At 42.6% G+C, this 12970-nt stretch overlaps 1 non-coding gene across 1 annotated transcript; it reads left to right on the top strand.

Annotated features, from left to right (window-relative positions):
* The first annotated feature begins 6547 nt into the window (after positions 1–6547).
* Positions 6548–6654, top strand: LOC140740430 (U6 spliceosomal RNA). Its single transcript, XR_012101861.1, has one exon. It is a non-coding gene; the product is annotated as a U6 spliceosomal RNA (small nuclear RNA).
* Positions 6655–12970: the final 6316 nt, after the last annotated feature.

The raw sequence follows: 12970 nt of genomic DNA, 5'->3' as shown, positions 1-12970 counted from the left end.
TGTCCTCTGACCAGCCAGGTGGCAATGCATCTGTCACGTGGCCGGTATCTCTGGATACACTAGGTGAGCTGCCAACCATGGATGAGCAGTCTATTCTGCCCAAAGTAACTGGTTTTAAGGTTCCAGTAACCCATCTTCTATCAGTAGAAATGGTTCCACTGGGCTTAGTAGCTAAGCCACACGTGGTCCAGGAGCTGGACTTGGTTGTCAGAGGTTAGTTGAGATGCACACCATTGGCAGCATTTAACAGGCAGTGAGAGCTAGTCCCTTTTATCACCCCCAGTTATAACAACCTTAAGGGGATTATAATTAAATTAAAGACAGGAAAATTGGTTACAAGGAAAGGATTTGAGGAGAAAAAACACTAGGGGTAGAAGGAAGTGGTACCAGTGCGGTGAAGTGTTGTGTGTACAGATGAGGCTGGTACAGCATAAGAAGCATTAGAAAGAATTGCTAATATTGAAAGAAATTGAAAGATTTTGTCTCAGGGAGTGATTGAAGCAGAGATCATGTCAATGTTTGTAAATGTCAGATGGGTGGTTGAAGGTAAAGGATTCAAAGGTTCAAAGGTACAATTTAATGTCAGAGAAATGTATACAATATACATCCTGAAATGCTTTTTCCTTGCAACCATCCACGAAAACAGAGAAGTGCCCCAAAGAATGAACGACAGTTAAATGTTAGGACCCCAAAGTCTCCCCCAGCTCCCCCCTCCCGCACGTAAGAGGCAGTGAGCAACAATCCCCCCCCACCCAGCGGGCAAAAAGCAAGCATCAGCACCACCACTGAGCACTCAAATGTGAGCAAAGCAACAGCAAAGACACAGACTTGCAGTTACCCCAAAGACTTTGCACTTCACCCGGTATATGACATACCACAGGCTCTCCCTCTCTCCCTAATAAGGTAGAAAGAGGTGTCTCCATTTCCCAGCGAACAGGTAAACATAAACAACTTGCTGGTTTACGATGTTAAAAGTCCATTACATCACTTTTATCGAGCTCTGTGCCCAAAGAATGCAAACATCTTGGGTCTCCAGAACACAGCAGATATCCCAACTTCCCCGACGACACATGGGTCTCCTGTTGTGACACCGACCCTCGATCTGCCCATCTCCAGAGTCCCGAGATCCTAGCCTTCTGAATTCGAGCCTGACTCTAAGGCTGAACCTTTGGCGTGCCAAACAACAGCTCGTCCTGAAACCCCGAGAACGGTTCCATGTGTAACTCCAGGTCAGGGTCTTCAAAAGAACCCTGAAAAGGAAAAATAGAGATATTAAAGATGGAAATAGAGCTGTTTCTGAAGATGCAAGGATATAGAAAGACAGTTTGAGAACAAAAAAATGATTAGCTGGGGGTGAACAGCCTGTTTTGTTCAGCAATTTCTGTGTTAGACATGTGTTAAACTCCAGACTCAAGGCATTTAATTATATCTGATATTTTCTTTTACTTCTGCCATCTGCCACAAGGTTAATTAGCTACTAACTGGTAAACATTTTAATGATAACTTCTGTTTAAAACACGTACTCTTGATTGAACATGCACTCTCTTTTTATCCTTCACCTAATATCATTAATGCAGACAATCTGAATACTTTTGTGGAAGGCTGCATTTTGTGCATCAACTGATGGGTGCTCAGGAAACTTAGCCACATGGTCTGGCCTCTCCAGATAAACTAAGGTCAGTCCTTTCAAATAGACTGATAAAGGCCAATGTTCAAGCAAGAAAATGACAAAGTCTTGGCTGATCAGCTATTTCTGGTTTAAGATGATGCGGGTGAAGAACAGTGAAGACTTTCTGGCAATAAACACAACTATTAGCTGCTTTATTAACCACACTTTTCTCGACATCAGTCACTGCAATCAATAGCCTGTAACTTCCCTTTTGGAATGGAGCTTTTGAACCACCTGTAAGGCCTGACATCTTTGCCATGGAAACTGCAGACTCAAAGGTGCAGGACAGTTGTGGTGTGGCGTGTACGGGCCGAATTGAAGTGGTGGGGCCCAGGCCCTGGTGCATGAGCCATTGTTTTGGTGTTGGAGTGGAAATGGAGGTGATTTGAAGCAGCAGAGCTGAGGCAGTGGCTCCAGCCTGAGATCGAGGATCAAGCAGATGTTTGGAAAGATCGGTTATGGGCCGAATGGAGATGGCAGGTTCCGGGCCCAAGAGCATATCGAAGCTGCAGGGCCAGATCCAAGAGTGAGGACTCACCTGTTTGGCTGATATACAACACTGAACTTCAGTTCTGAATCTGATATTTTTGTGCTTTTATTGTTTGTATGATTTATTTTCTTTCTGCACATGGGATGTTCAGATTTTTGATGGTCTTTATTTTAATGGGTTCTATTGTGGCTGCCTGTAAGGAGACAAATCTCTAGGTTGTATATATTATACATATTAAATGTATTTTAAACTTTAATAGCCTCACCATTATCTTACTGCCTGTTACAAGTGTGTGAATTTTTACTCAGTGACTCAAGATGTCTGGGGTGAACTACAATCTGTTAATAGGCAAAACTGCTGTAGGCAATGGGTGGTGAAGAATACTCTTTGCTAGGTTAAATAAGAATTTGTTTAAAATGCAGATGCTGCACATCTGGAATATAACCAAAATGATGGAAGCATTCAGCAGGTCTGGTAGCATCTGTGCAAAGAGAAAGTTAATGTTTCATGGACTCTTCATCAAAATCTGGGAATGAAGGTCTGAACCCAAGAAGTTGATCGTTCCTCTTTCCATGGATGCTGCCTGATCTTCTCAATGTTTCCAGCATTTTCAGTTTTAATTTCTATAATAAAACTCCAGTTTGAACCCCTAAAGAGCAAGAGTTGTAGATGTCAATAAAACCACCTCAAAAATAAGGAGAGATGAGAGTGGACATAGGGACTGCCAGAAAATGAGGTTGGAGAAACAATAATGGGGGACAAGGAGATGACAGATTAACTAAACAAGTATTTTGCATTAAATTAGTATTTTGCATCTGTCTTCACTGTGGAAGACACTAGCACTGTACCAGATGTTGAAGGCTGAGAGGGAAGAGAAGTGAGTGCAGTTACTGTTATGAGGGAGAAAGGGCTCAAAAAGCTGATCAACCTAAGGGTACATAAGTCACCCAGGCCAGATCAGCTACACCCTAAGGTTCTGAGAGAGTGGTAGAGATTGTGGAGGCATTAGTAATGATCTTTCAAAAATCATTGTCACTCCACTCTTTAATAAAGGAGGTAGAAGGTAACAGAAAGGAAATTATAGACTAGTTTAGCCTGACCTCAGTGGTTGGGTGGATGTTAGAGTCAATTGTTAAGAACGAGGTTTTGGAGTACTTGGTGACACAGAACAAGATAGGACAAAGTCAGCATGGTTTCCTTAAGGGAAAATCTTGCCTGACGAATCCATTGGAATTCTTTGAGATTACATGTAGGATGGATGAAGGGGATGCAGTAGATGTTGTATATTTGGACTTTCAGAAGGCCTTTGACAAGATGCCACACATGAGGCTGCTTACCAAGTTAAGAGCCCATGCCATTACAGGGAAGTTATTGGTTAGAGCATTGGCTGATTGGTGGTAGGTAGCAAGTGAGAATAAAAGGATCCTTTTCTGGTTGGCTGCCAGTGACTAGTGGTGTTCCCCACGGGTCAATGTTGGGACCGCTACTTTTTATGCTGTATATTTATGATTTAGATGATGGAATAGATGGCTTTGTTGCCAAGTTCACACATGATATGAAGACTGGTGGAGTGGCAGGTAGTGTTGAGGAGACAGGTAGGCTGTAAAAAGGACTTAGATTAGGAGAATGGGCAAGAAAGTGGGAAATGAAATACAATGTTGGAAAATGCATGGTCATGCATTTTGGTAGTAGAAATATATGTGCAGACTATTTTCTAATGGGGAGAAAATCCAAAAATCTGAGACGCAGAGGGTCTTGGCCTTGTGCAGAACACCCTAAAGTTTAGCTTGCAGGTAGAGTCAGTGGTGAGGAAGGCAAATGCCATGTTAGCATTTATTTCAAGTGGTCTAGAATACAAGAGCAGGGATGTGATGCTGAGGCTTTATAAGGCCCAGGTGAGGCCTCACCTTGAGTGTTGTGAACAGTTTGGGGCTCCTCATCTAAGAAAAGATGTGCTGGCATTGGAGAGTGTTCAGAGGAGGTTCACAAAGATGATTCCAGAAAGGGTTATCATATGAGAAACATTTGACGGCTCTGGATCTGTACTCGCTGGAATTTAGGAGAGGGGATTTAATTGAAACCTGTTGAATGCTGAAAGGCCTAGATGAAGTAGATGTGGAAAGGATATTTCCCATGGTGTGGGAGTCTAGGACAAGGGGGCACAGCCTCCACACAGAGGGGTGTCCATTTAAGTCAAGTCGCTTTTTATTGTCATTTCGACCATAAACTGCTGGTACAGTACACAGTAAAAATGAAACAACGTTCCTTCAGGACCATGGTGCTACATGTGAGACAACTCAAGGCTACACTAGACTAAGTAAAAACAACACAAAAGCTACACTAGACCACAGACCTACAGAGGACTACATAAAGTGCACAAAACAGTGCAGGTCAGTACAATAATTAATTAATAATTAATAAACAAGACAACAGGCACAGTAGAGGACAAATTCAATATAATAATAAATGATGTAGATGTCAGCCTAGAATCTGGGTATTGAAGAGTCTGATGGCTTGGGGGAAAAAACTGTTGCACAGTCTGGTCGTGAGAGCCCGAATGCTTCAATACTCTAGGTGCTTTTGAAAATTTGGCGCCCTTATTTACAAAAGACAGGATTAAATATATAGGTGCTCCGAAGATGAAATAATTGGTTATTTGGGGAAAGAAATAAATATATATACTAAAGTTATTACGAACTCCATGGAGCATGTGGGGATCTTCCAATATCCAGGCACTCTTTCTTTTTTTTTTCTTTCTTTCTTTCTTTTTTTTCTATAGGTATGTTAGGGGGGGAGGGGTTAAGGGGAGGGGGGATGGGTAATATACATTTTTTAATATACTTTTATTCTGTAATTACTTGAAAACACAATAAAAAAAGTTTAATAAAAAAAACCTCTAGGTGCATCTAGAAATACACAATCTTCTGCAGTTAATTTCGGGATATTCAATTTTCTTAAAAATTCATCCACTATGGAAGAATCCTCAACAAATTCTGATTGATATAAAGAGTTATAAAAATTTTGAAAGGATTTATTTATCTCTTTATGATCAATCGTCAAAGTGCTATCTCATTTACGAATCTTAATGATTTGTTGTTTAACCAAAGCAGTTTTCAATTGATTAGCCAATAATTTGCCAGATTTATCTCCATGTACATAAAACTGTGTTCTAGATTTAATTAACTGATTTTCAATCGAGGAGGATAATAACAAACTATGCTCCATTTGAAGTTCAACTCTCTTTTTATAAAGTTCTTTACTGGGGTCACTGAATAAATCTTATCAATTTCTTTAATTTTATCGACCAATGTTAGTATTTCAGTATTAGTTCGTTTCCTAACTCCAGCAGAGAATGAAATAATCTGTCCGTGAATAAATGCTTTAAAAGTGTTCCATAATATTCCACTAGAGATCTCTTCTGTAGAGTTTGTTGAAAAAAAACAAACCAATTTGTTGTTTAATAAAGTTAAGAAAGTCTGAGTCCTGAAGTAGAGTTGAACCTCCAAGATTTAGCATTAGAAAATGAATCCATTGTCTTAATAGATAGCTTCAAAGGTGCATGGTCAGAGATGGTAATGGAATCATATTTACAATCAATAACATCTGTAAGTTATGATTATGATCCAAGATGGCGGCGCGACGCAGCTTGCAGCGGCCACTCCAGAACCGATTATCTGTTATTTGTGAAGTGGGGTGCCGTGCGCAATCATAATCGATTGAAAACGGACGTGGGAGCACGGAGGAACATCAGGAAATCTCCAGGAAGACCTTCTTTGTTGCTGCTGCTGCTGTGAGGTCCGGGACTCTGCTGGGAAGAACAGGCCCCCAGTCCTCGGGGTCGTGTTGCTGATGGCCGTTGGCGGGGCCGTCTTAATACACTCAGCAGAGGATGGTGCTCGGAGAAGCTGTGCTGGAGGGGATGGTCATCGGCTCGGAGGTTCGACTGACTCAGGTCGCTTTCGGTGTGTGCTGCGTCTGCGAGGCTAGTTTCGCCGGAGCTTCCATTGTGTGCTGTGTCTGTGAGGCTGAGTTCGACGGAGCTTTCATTGTGTGCTGTGTCTGTGAGGCTGAGTCAGGCGGCGCCTTGGAAGTCCACAGCAGGGGTATTCCCTTCTGCCGCCGGCGTGGGATGGCGAGTCTGTCGGGACCCTGGGGACTTGTGGAAACTGTGTGGTGATTTCTTTTGAACTTACAGTCCTTTAACATCTTGGACTATTTTTACTGTGCCCATAGTCTGTTTTTTTTTATCAATTATGCTATTGTTTGCACTGTTGTAACTATATGTTGTAATTATGTGGTTTTGTGCAGGTCTTGTAGCTTTAGTTTTTTGTCTTGTTTGTCTGGTGGATTTGGAGCTCCTTTCTGGGGAATGCGCTAAGACGGTAGCGGTGCTCGCTTCGGCAGCACATATACTAAAATTGGAACGATACAGAGAAGATTAGCATGGCCCCTGCGCAAGGATGACACGCAAATTCGTGAAGCGTTCCATATTTAAAAAAAAAGAAGACGGTAGCGCGATATTAATACGCAGCAGCCTCTCCGGACTCTGGATTGGGGATTGTCAAACATTACGTGGATTTTCTGGTGTAGTCTGTTTTGTCATATGCTTTTGTGATATCATTCTGGGGGAACGTTGTCTCATTTTTTAACTGCATTGCATTTGTGGTTTCTAAATGACAATAATCTGAATCTGAAGTAAACGATGATCAATAAAGAAATAGTCAATTCTTGATTAATTATGATAAACATGAGAAAAGTATGAAAATTCTTTGTCGTTGGGGTGTAAGAATCGCCAAATTTCAGAAATTCCAGAATCAACCATAACGGATTTAATAAGAGAGGCCGATTTATTCAGAAGAACCTGAGTGGATTTGGATCTATCCATCGAGGGATTTAAGCAACAGTTGAAATCCCCACCCATTATCAACATGTACTCATTTAAATTAGGAAAAGTTGTAAATAAACACTTTAAAAATTCAGGACAGTAAGTATTTGGAGCATAAATGTTAACTAAAACAACTTTTTGATTAAAAAGTAAACCAGTGAGAAGCAAAAATCTACCTTGTGGGTCCGAAATTATTTCATAGTGTATTAAAGAGGTTGAGGGATCTATAAAAATGGAAATGCCTCTTACTTTGGCTTGGGAATTTGAATGATACTGTTGGTCTTTCCAAAACCTAAAAAAAGTTCATTATCCTCCTTCCTCACATGAGTCTCTTGTACAAAGATAATATTAGCACTCATTCTGTGGAATACTTTAAATATTTTTTTCTGTTTGATCGGATGATTTAAACCGTTAGTATTCCAAGAAACAAAATTGATAATCTTATCCATATTGCCAATATTTATCGCAATTAACACATAAGGTTAAAAAGAAGATGAACTCATGAATCCGGAAGAGGACAGCAAGTTCAAAGAGGAACCAGAAGTTACGACACTCCAGTCATTTTGGTAGTTTCGAGCCAGCCCATGAAGTAAAAACTAAGCAAAAAGCAAAAGCAAAAAAGAATCCCACTCCCCCCACCCTCAAAACCCCAGAAAAAGGCCAGAAAGAGGCAAGCAGGCAAGACTTATGAATACAATGTGCCAAAAACTTTCTTTATGACCCTATCTACCTGTGACACCACTTTCAATGAATTATGGACCTGTATTCCCAGATCCCTCTGTTCTACTACACTCCTCAGTGCCCTACTATTCACAGTGGAAGACCTACCCTGGCTGGTCCTACCGAAGTGTAAAACCTCTCACTTGTCTGCATCAAATTCCATCTGCCATTTTTCAGCCCATTCCTCCAGCTGATGCACATCCCTCTGCAAACCGTGATAGCCTTCCTCAACACCCTCAGTCTTGGTGCCATCCGCAAATTTGCTGACACAGTTAACCACATTATCATCCAGATCATTGATATAGATGACAAGCAACAAAGAACCCTGCAATAATCCTTCTGGCACACCACTAGTTACAGGCCTCCAGTAGTACAGTTGAACAAAGGGAACTATGGAGCTATGAGGGAGGAGCTGGCCAAAGTTCAATGGAACAATACCCTAGCAGGGAAGACAGTGGAACAACAATGGCAGGTATTTCTGGGAATAATGCAGAAGGTGCAGGATCGGTTCATTCCAAAGAGGAAGAAAGATCCTAAGGGGTGTAAAGGGCGGCCGTGGCTGACGAGGGAAGTAAAGGGCAGTATAAAAATAAAAGAGAAGAAATATAACATAGCAAAGATGAGCGGGAAACCAGAGGACTGGGAAGGTTTTACAGAGCAACAGAAGATAACAAAAAAGGCACTATGCCAAGAAAAAATGAGGTACGAAGGTAAACTGGCCAAGAATATAAAGGAGGATAGTAAAAGCTTCTTTAGGTATGTGAATAGCAAAAAAATAGTTAAGACCAAAATTGGACCACTGAAGACAGAAACGGATGAATTTATTATGGGGAACAAGGAAATGGCAGATGAGTTGAACAAGTACTTTGGATCTGTCTTCACTAGGGAAGACACAAACAATCTCCCAGATGTAATAGTGGTTAAAGGAACTAGGGTAAAGGATGAACGGAAGGAAATTTATATTAGGCAAGAAACGGTGTTGGATAGACTGTTGAGTCCGAAGGCTAATAAGTCGCCGGGACCCGATGGTCTGCATCCCAGGGTACTTAAAGAGGTGGCTCTAGAAATCGTGCACACATTGGTAATCATTTTCCAATATTCTACAGATTTAGGAACAGTTCCTGCTGATTGGAGGGTGGCTAATGTTGTCCCACTTTTCAAGAAAGGAGGGAGAGAGAAACCAGGGAATTATAGACCGGTTAACCTGACGTCAGTGGTGGGAAAGATGCTGGAGTCAATTATAAAAGATGAAATTACGACACACTTGGATAGCAGTAGAAGGATCAGTCCGAGTCAGCATGGATTTATGAAAGGAAAATCATGCTTGACTAATCTTCTGGAGCTTTTTGAGGATGTAACTATGAAAATGGACAAGGGAGAGCCAGTGGATGTAGTGTACCTGGACTTCCAGAAAGCTTTTGATAAAGTCCCACATAGGAGATTAGTGGGCAAAATTAGGGCACATGGTATTGGGGGCAGAGTACTGACATGGATTGAAAATTGGCTGGCTGACAGGAAACAAAGAGTAGCGATTAACGGGTCCCTTTCGGAATGGCAGGCTGTGACCAGTGGGGTACCGCAAGGTTCGGTGCAGGGACCGCAGCTGTTTACAATATACATTAATGATTTAGATGAAGGGATTAAAAGTAACATTAGCAAATTTGCTGATGACACAAAGCTGGGTGGCAGTGTGAAATGTCAGGAAGATGTTATGAGAATGCAGGGTGACTTGGACAGGTTGGGTGAGTGGGCAAATGTATGGCAGATGCAGTTTAATGTGGATAAATGCAAGGTTATCCACTTTGGTGGCAAGAAAAGGAAGGCAGATTACTATCTAAATGGAGTCAAGTTAGGAAAAGGGGAAGCACAACGAGATCTAGGTGTTCTTGTACATCAGTCAATGAAAGCAAGCATGCAGGTACAGCAGGCAGTGAAGAAAGCTAATGGCATGCTGGTCTTTATAACAAGAGGAATTGAGTATAGGAGTAAAGAGGTCCTTCTGCAGCTGTACAGGGCCCCGGTGAGACCCTACCTGGAGTATTGTGTGCAGTTTTGGTCTCCAAATTTGAGGAAGGACATTCTTGCTATTGAGGGAGTGCAGCGTAGGTTCACAAGGTTAATTCCCGGAATGGCGGGACTGTCATATGTTGAAAGATTGGAGTGACTGGGCTTGTATACACTGGAATTTAGAAGGATGAGAGGGGATCTGATTGAAACATATAAGATTATTAACGGATTGGACATGCTGGAGGCAGGAAGCATGTTCCCGCTGATGGGTGAGTCCAGAACTAGAGGCCACAGTTTAAGAATAAGGGGTAGGCCATTTAGAACTGAGATGTGAAAAAACTTTTTCACCCAGAGAGTGGTGAATATGTGGAATGCTCTGCCCCAGAAGGCAGTGGAGGCCAAGTCTCTGGATGCATTCAAGAGAAAGTTAGATAGAGCTCTTATAGATAGCGGGGTCAAGGGATATGGGGAGAGGGCAGGAACGGGGTACTGATTGTGTATGATCAGCCATGATCACAGTGAATGGTGGTGCTGGCTAGAAGGGCCGAATGGCCTACTCCTGCACCTATTGTCTATGGTCTACGGTCAGAGATGCAACCCTCTACAACCACTCTCTGGCTTCTCCCACCAAGCCAATGTCTAATCCAGTACACTACCTCATCCTGAATGGTGAGCGACTGAACCTTCTTGACCAGCCTCCCACACGAGACCTTGTCAAATGCCTTACTAAAGTCCACATAGACAACAATTACTTTCCTAGTAGCTTCCTCGAAAAACTCTTTAAAATTGGTTAGACATGACTCACCACACACAAAGCTATGCTGACAACCCTTAATCAATCTATGTCTATCCAAATACTTCTATATCTGGTCCCTTAGAATACCTTCCAATAACTTTCCCACAACTGATGGGAAACAGACTCACTGAACTATAATTTCCTGGTTTTTAGTTATTTTTAAAACAGCAGAACAACATTGGCTATCCTCCAATCCTCTGGTACCTCTACTGTTGCTAAGGATGTTTTAAATATCTCTGCTGGGGCCCTGGCAATTTCAGTACTTGCCTCCTGTAGGGTCTGGGGGAACTCCTTGTCAGGCCATGGGTATTTATCCACCCTGATTTGCCACAGGGTAGCAAACATCTCCTCCTCTGTAATTTGCACAGGATCCATGAAGTTAATGCCGCTTTCCCTCACTTCTATAAACTCTGTATTCATCTCCCGACTAAATACAGATACAAAGAATGGCATTTACCATCTCCCTCGTCTGTTTTGGCTCCATACATGGATTACCATTCTGGTCTTCCAGAGAACCAATTTTGTCCCTTGCTGTCCTTTTGCTCTTAACATAGCTGTGGAATCCTTTAGGATTTTCCTTCACCTTGTCTACTAGAGCAACCTCATGCCTTCTTTTAGCCTTCCTGATTTCCTTCTTAAGTGTTCTCTGGCATTTCTTGGACTCCATAAGCACCTCATTTTTTCCTACCTACCTTTACTTGCAATGCACCTCAGTTTTGCTCTTAACCAGGACCTCAATATATTTTGAAAACCAAGGTCCCTATACTTGTTATCTTTACCTTTTATTCTGACAAGCTTTGAACTCTCAAAATTTCATTTGTGAAGGCCTCCCACTTTCCGAGCACACCTTTGCCAGAAAGCAGCCTGTGGCAATCCACACTTGCCAGTTCATTTCTGATCATAATATCAAAGTTGACCTTTCCATGGATCTCAATCCATGGACCAGACCTATCTTTTTGCATATTTACTTTGAAATTCATGGCATTGTGGTCACTACATGCAGTGTCCCCCTACACAAATTTCTGTCACCTGCCCTGTCTCGTTCCCTAATAGCAGATCCAGTGCTGTGCATTCTCTCATTGCTCTATTCCTTTCCTGATAATCTACCACTACCCATTTCCCTTCTCCTGGCACCTTCCAGTGTAAAATGACACTTGTCAACCCAAGCATCACACACAAAATGCTGGGGGAACTCAGGCAGCATCTATGGAAAAGGGTACAGTCCACGTTTCCAGCTGAGACCCTTCAGCAAGTCTGGAGAAAAAAACGATGAGGAGCAGAGTAACAGGTGGGGGAGGGGAGGGAGAAACACGAGGTGATAGGTGAAACTGGGAGGGGGAAGAGGGGTAAAGAAAAGAGCTGGGAAGTTGATTGGTGAAGGAATACAGGGCTGGAGAAGGGGGAGTCTGATAGGAGATGACAGAAGGCCATGGAAGAAAGAAAAGATGGGGGGGGGGGGGAAGGAGCACCAGAGGGAGGCGATGGGCAGGCAAGGAGATAAGGTGAGAGAAATGGGAATGGTGAAGTGGGGAAGTTCGAAACCGATGTTCATGTCATCCTGTTGGAGGTTACCTAGGCAGAATACAAGATGTTATTCCCCCAACCTGAGAGTGGCCCCATCGCGACAGTAGAGGAGGCATATCAGAATGGCTAGTGCAATTAAAATGGGAGATCTCGCTTCGTCTGGAGAACAGAGCATAGGTGATCGGCAAAGTGTCTCCCAATCTCCGCCCGGTATCACCAGTATACAGGAGGCCACACCGAGAGTATCGAGCGTTGATGGTGGAGGAAGGGAAGCCCCTTCCTTTGAAGAAGGAGAACATCTCCTTCGTTCTGGAATGAAAAGCCTCATCCTGAGAGCAGATGCGGCGGTGACGGAGGAATTGAGAGAACGGAGTGGCGTTTTTTACAAGTAACAGGATGAGAAGAGGTATAGTCCAGGTATTTGTGAGAGTCCGTGGGTTGATAATAGAAATCAGTGGACAAGCTGTCTCCAGATAGTGACAGTGAGATCGAGAAAGGGGAAGGAGGTGTCGGCAATGGACCAGGTTAATTTGAGGGCGGGGGAAGTTGGAGGCAATGTTGATTAAGTCAACGAGCTCGGCGTAGGTACAAAAAGCAGCACCAATGCGGTGGTCGATGTAGCGTCGGGGGTAGTGATACCAGTGTAGGCTTGGAACATAGACAGACAACGAGGCTTCCAAAGTTCGTTAATCCTAAACACAAGAGATTCTGCAGATGCTGGAAATCTGGATCAAATGCCCTTCTACAACCTTACCTGTCATCCTAGAATCCAGGCGAAGCATTAGCTTGCTTGTAAAATATTCTATTTTGGTGTAACGCATAGTCAAGTTTCTCGACCTCTTAACTCCGTGATAGAACCACTAAATTAGTTTTTAAAAT

Source organism: Hemitrygon akajei, chromosome 16 (genome assembly GCF_048418815.1).
Source record: "Hemitrygon akajei chromosome 16, sHemAka1.3, whole genome shotgun sequence".
NCBI classification, from domain to species: Eukaryota; Metazoa; Chordata; class Chondrichthyes; order Myliobatiformes; family Dasyatidae; genus Hemitrygon; species Hemitrygon akajei.
The sequence above is the reverse complement of the archived record's forward strand: the minus strand, read 5'-3'. Positions and strand labels throughout refer to the sequence as shown.